A 6,460-nucleotide genomic window follows, 5' to 3' on the forward strand; every position below is an offset into this window, starting at 1 on the left:
TTCAATAATAAATGATGTCTGGTGTGAAGACAAAAGGAAATTGTAGGTGATGTGCCAATCTTTAGGACAAACTAGGAAGATAAGTGCTGTGAATTTTGGAAGAATCGTGGGGAAATAAGTTGTTTGCTCATTTTCAAACTCATCCCCATAAACATACGCAAATATCTTACGTTCTTAAAAAGCTGAAACTACAACTGATGGTTTGACATTTTTTTCTGACAAATTGCTATTAAAAGTCAGGCAACTTACTCTTTGATTTTTAATAAAATGTAAAATATTGAAAATAAAATATTTCACACTTCCATGTTTTGTTTAATACTCCTCATCTGAAATACTCCCCTGCTTTCCTTTGATCTCAGTTTTTTTTTCCTAGAGTTAAGAAATCAAAAAACATCCTCCTCCATTGAGTACCTCAAGCTTCCCTTTGCAAGCAGTACAGCCAACTCTTTCCTGATATTTGGAGTTGTACTGACCAAAATAATACCTAGTATATGCCACCTTAGATTTTTCACTGCTGTTTCAAAAGCGTTAATCTTGTCTCTTTTCATCTCAGACTTTGTGCACCATTCTGCTAAACTTATTTCCTCAAATGATCACTGTTCTCTCTTATGGTCTAGAATTTGCTTACATGGTCCCTTCTGTGTAGAACAGACTTTTCCCTCCCACTGACATGGCTGACACCTATTCAGTCTTTAGGCTGCAGTCAAAAGGTTACAACTTCCAGAAGGCATTCTCTGACCTTATACACTACTTAGGTCTCCTGAAATATGTGTCCCTAAAGCTCTCTTTATTTCCTCTATCATAACACTAATCAAAATTGGTTATAGGTATGAATTTAATCATCTGTCTTTTCCAGAAGCTCTTGGAGGCAGAGACTGGATCTGTGTTATTCACTGCTTCAGATCTGCCACCTAGTACTGTGTCTGACAGAGAGATGATACTTAATAAATAGTTACTTAACTGAAAAAAAAAAAGGATTTTTAAGCGCCCTAACAGCAGAGATTGCAGGCTCTATTTCCTCTGTACCTTCTATATGGCATCCCATAAGATTCTGGAGTATATTAGAAGTCCTCAATACTTATTAAGTTCATTCGAAGAATCTTAGAGCTAGAAGGTGTTTTATAATCAGTCTAACATAAAATCTTCAACTTATAGTAAGTTGCAGAAGCAAAGAACCAAAGACCAGAAAGCTGGTTGGTTTAATAGACCACACTTGAGACCCAGACCTTCTAATCCTTTAATAAGGGTTTTGGCATTTGGGTGGATCTAATTCCAGAGTTAAAAAGTATTGTGTAGCTACCAAAAGGTCACTGTGATGATCATAATCAAACACCATTTGCAAGTTCTTATTTCTTTCGGGTCAGGAATAATGGTTCATATTCGATACAAAACTATGATAGAAATTCTCCTAGAGGATTGTTAGATTTTAGAGGTTTGTGAAGATTTTCTACGATCTGATGCCATTGGTATAAGCAAAATGACTTTCAAAAGTGTAGTTTCTTGTTTCTGTCCTGCTCCATCCAAACACATGTGCACACATGTACACATGTACAAACATCCCTCTACTGTTTGTCCTTCAATTTAGAAACAAAAAATAAGACAGTAAAATTTGGGCAGTTTTTTTTTATATTTTATTTATTTATTTGACAGAGAGAGACAGCGAAAGCAGGAACACAAGCAGGGGGAGTGGGAGAGGGAGAAGCAGACTCCCTGCCCAGCAAGGAGCCCGATGTGGGACTCGATTCCAGGACCCTGAGATCATGACCTGAGCTGAAGGCAGACGCTTAACGACTGAGCCACCCATATAGTAATGATCAATTTTCTGTAATGCTAATTTATTCCCTCGACTTTCCATTAAATATTACGAGTCATGAATTTATCCTTTGAGGGAACTAAAGGAGCTATAAAGTACTCTGTAACAGTCATCTATAAAAGTTATCTGAAAGGGTTAAAATTTCCCTAAGTGACTTACATACCAAATTGTTTAATTGGGCCCATCACATAAGGAAAAAAAGATATTCATCATATACACTTTCTTTTTTCTTTAAGAATGAGACCACAGAACTTGACAAGACATTTTCTATGTTAGTTAAAATTTTGAATATTTTTCCTAACTTAAAATGCTGAACTCTTTTGTAGATGCATGGTGCAATTTCACACATCCATTTCTTATTTTATGCCTGACAATTTATATATATATATATATATATATATATATATATATATACATATATATAAATGCTAAGGATAAAACAAGTCCTTTGCTCTTTTTGCTACACTAAATGTTGCCTATATCTGTTAATGTGTTTTTCTCATATTTCCAAAACCACAATTGTGGTCTTACTAAGTAGTATCTACCTTTCCGCTTTGAAATTAGTTCTCTGGAATACCTCATGTTAGGCAGAAACCCTGTTATGGTTTATAGGTAAACAAATAAATATTACCATAAAATATATGCCAATTTGAAGCCTGAAGAGTTGTTACAAGTGGAAGTAGTGGTAGATTTTTTTCCATCCATGAGTGCGGAAATAACTCAGCTTCCGCAATGTCATTCTTCAAATAGCAAAACAAGATGACATAATGTGATTTTGTATAATTAATAATTTTATGAGAAATTACAATTTAGACATGTTTAGAACCTAGAAGTCTAATGGGTTGTTTTTACACAGAATAGCTCATGGAAACTCAAATAGGTATTGGTAGATATCTGAATTTGACATCTTATGCTGATCACATTTCAAAAAGCAGATCTAAATGTAACATGAATTTCTAATTGTGTGTTTGCATATCTGTGTTTATGCATGTGTTAAAGAACTAGTAAATTCTCTCCTTCCAAAACCCCAAACATCTCCATCATGAATGCATTAAATTGAAGGAAGAGAGATGAGACTTGCAACAGGAAAAAATTGCATATTGTTTGTATAAATGTGTAGAGAAATTTTTAATCCTTTACTCTCATTTAATAAACTTGTGGTGGTAAGGTAGGTATAATTAGAGACGTCAATATTGAATTCCAAATGTGCACTGCACTATGAATTTAATTTAAATTTCTCGATTCCTACTTTTCCCTTCCCATCACTACTGGGAGAAATTGCAGCACTTGACCGCTGCTGTGGTAAATTGGATCCTAATAAGTATGATGCTTTACTGCTTCTTGTTTTTGCTAAGATACAACTGCACTATTTCAGAGGAACTCACCTGGGCATTAATTCAACAAGAAATGTTGGTAGGAGCATTATATTTTCCACGTTTTGATATCTCAGTGAATGACTTGCGTATAAAAAGTCAGGCAGCTGGTTTTTATCATTCACTGATGTGCTTGTCATTTCAACCTCACGTTTGGCTGACTCACCTCCGGGGGCTTAGAAATTATATTCACTCACTGTTTCAAATTATTTGAGATTACACTTTATCAATCTAACAGTAAAGCATAATGTAACTGCTTAATATGATATGAAGGAGTTGATTTAAGAAGCTGTCTTAAAAGTATCAACATCACAGGTCATATGATAGGCTTTGTTTAAAGTTATGATCATGTCCTGAGAAATCAACATCTGTGCTATAAACAATTAAAAACAGAGGACAATATTTTTTACAGTTAAAGATAAAAGATTTCATGAGACAAAGTCTCGTTAAATATTTTATAAATGGAGACATTCAAAGAATGATATGAAATACATGGAGTGCTGGTGAGAACCAGAGCACCTAAAACTCTCGCACTCTGTGGGTAAGCATGTTACTGGGGACAACTGCTTAGGAAGACTTTGGTCGTATCTGTGAAATCTGAGTGTGTCTGTGACTGTGCAACAGAAATACATATGGATGTGGTCCTCATATGTGCACACATATAAGAATTTAATAGCAGCTCTATTTATATAATAAGCCAAACTGGAAAAAATGCAAATTTCTATCAACAGCAGAATGGATAAATAAGTTGTAAAGTAAGCACAAAATGCAACAGCATTCAACAATGAGAATGAACAAACAGCTGTCACATGGATTAATATTAATTAATCTCATAAATGTAATTTTAAACGCAATAATAAACCAGGGAAAAAAGAATCCATGCTGGTCAATTACAGTATATTGAGTTTGGAAAGAGTAAAATCTAATCTAAGGTAATAGAAGTCACCTTAGTGGTTACCTTTGAGGGAGCTTCTGGAGTGCTGATGGTTTCTATTTCTGAAGGTGGGTGGTAGTTACATTCGAGATTTCATTTTGTCAAAATTCCCTGAGCTGCATCTTTATCACCTGTACACTTTTCTGTAGATATGTCATATTTCAATTTAAAAAGTTAATTTTAAAAGGGGGGTGTGAAAGGCAACAAAAAATGAGAAATTCCCATGTAAAACTAGGTCCTTAATTTTTCTTTTCTTTGTTTTCCATGGTCCTTTTTATATATTTTTATTTCAGTATGTAAAACACTTTCATTATATTTTATTTTTATTTAAATGTATTGTAAATTATTCTGAGACTAAGCATTATTATTCTTGTATACCCAGGATTTATATCACAGCGTTGTTCACATATTAAGTTTATTAGCAATAATAATTAAAAAAACTAACATTTGTTAAGTGTCAGTATTGTCTTGTTGTAACTTATGTGTGCTACTTAAGTTGTACAACAATTGTGTGATTTAGTTAACATTATCTCCATTTTCCAGATGAGAAACCTGAAGAACTTGATGGTGCAATAATTTGCCCAAGGATGTACAGCTTGCAAGTGGCAAAAACAGGATTAAATCCAGATTCTAGATCTTAATTTCTAAACTCCTAGGATATAAAGGGCAGGAAATTAAGTATGTCATAATGCAGGCTTGCCACACAATGAGTACTCAATAAATGTGAGCTATGAAAACAATACACAACTCACAGATTCATGTAACACAGTGATTATTTTTCCTGTGGAAGAATAGAGGCTGGGTATAGGCAGATACATTTATTTACACACCACACACTGTAGTAGGCACCAAAGATCCAATGGATTAAAACATCACATGAAGGACGTAAGTCTAAACTTTCAAAGACTGAAGGTTAGTGGGAGACACGGGAATTAACATCATCACATTTGTTATGGATGCAGAAACACAACCAACAGGGTGCCAAATTCACCAAAGAAACTGAGGGCACTCTGGGACACACGCACAGAAAGCCCAAATGATTGCTTTGAGAGGAAGGTAAGGCTGTACAGGGCAGTGATTATAAAGATTTAGGGGATGAGGATGCTATGTATGAAGGTCAACCTAGTGAGATCATCTTGAACAGATGAAGTTGTTTAAAAAAAGATTTATTCATTTATTTTACAGAGAGAGAGAGAGAGAGCGTGCATGCATAAGTGGGAGAGGCAAAAGGAGAGGGAGAGAGAATCTCAAGCAGACTTTACATTAGAAGGTTTTTTAAATTATTATTAACATGATGTCCCACTATTTTGTCTATTATTAAAATTTGCATTACCCGTCTGATTTGGTCCATGCAAACCTGCATTATCTATCTATCTATCTATCTATCTATCTATCTATCTATCTATCTATCTAATCTATCATCTGTATCTATCTATCATCTCTCTATCTATATAGCATCTATAAATATTCTTTGAAAATTAAGTATTTTGAAAAGGCTGAGTGGGTCAAACATGATAGCAGTGATCAAGATGGTCTTAATTTTCATCACAGCTTGACCAAACTGAAGACAGTCTTCCTACTGACTCAAGTTGCCTCACCTCTTGTTACTTAGAGCACTTAATTTCAAAAACCTGAAAATTCTTTCTCTGCACTTTTGATATATAAGTATTTTTGAGAGCCTCTTGCCAATTTTACAATCCAGCAATGCCTTCCTCAAGGACCTGAGAGGTATCCCTTAGAAATGTACTCATCAAAGAAGATAGTGTCCCTGTCTCCCAGTCTCTGTGGGAGGATAGAAATACAACTTCTGAGGGTGCCTTGCTCTGAGTTGTAAAACTACTTCCTATCATAAGGCTATGAAAAGTTTATATTTTCTTTGAATAAATCCAATAAAGCAAATACAGGTGGCCTACAATTCCCACAGCCCATCATTTCAAACTCTCTGGCCCTTTGGTTTAGTGGAGTTGACTTCAATCTCTCCCCTAAATTGCATTGGTCTTAAATAAAGTCTTCATTTGCTGTTTAACTTTGGTACAGTTTTTGCTTTGACCATAATCAATAACATCTCTAAGAAGAGGGGCAGGGTGTTCCTAATCAATCACAATGCTTCATCAAGCAAAGTGCAGAGATAATCAAGCAGATATCACTCCTGCTCTGTAAGAGAGAATGTGGACAAAAGAGGTTCTGCGGTGTAGTGGACTACAGTATAATATATGGGACTTTGGAGTTAAGAGATCTAGAATTCTAATTACACCCTTAAATGACTAGTCATTATGTGGCATAGGTCAGGGCTTAAGTTTATAGCTGTGACCTTTCACCCCACATGTATGCTGTGCACAT

Source organism: Zalophus californianus, chromosome 3 (assembly GCF_009762305.2).
Source record: "Zalophus californianus isolate mZalCal1 chromosome 3, mZalCal1.pri.v2, whole genome shotgun sequence".
Classification (NCBI taxonomy): Eukaryota; Metazoa; Chordata; class Mammalia; order Carnivora; family Otariidae; genus Zalophus; species Zalophus californianus.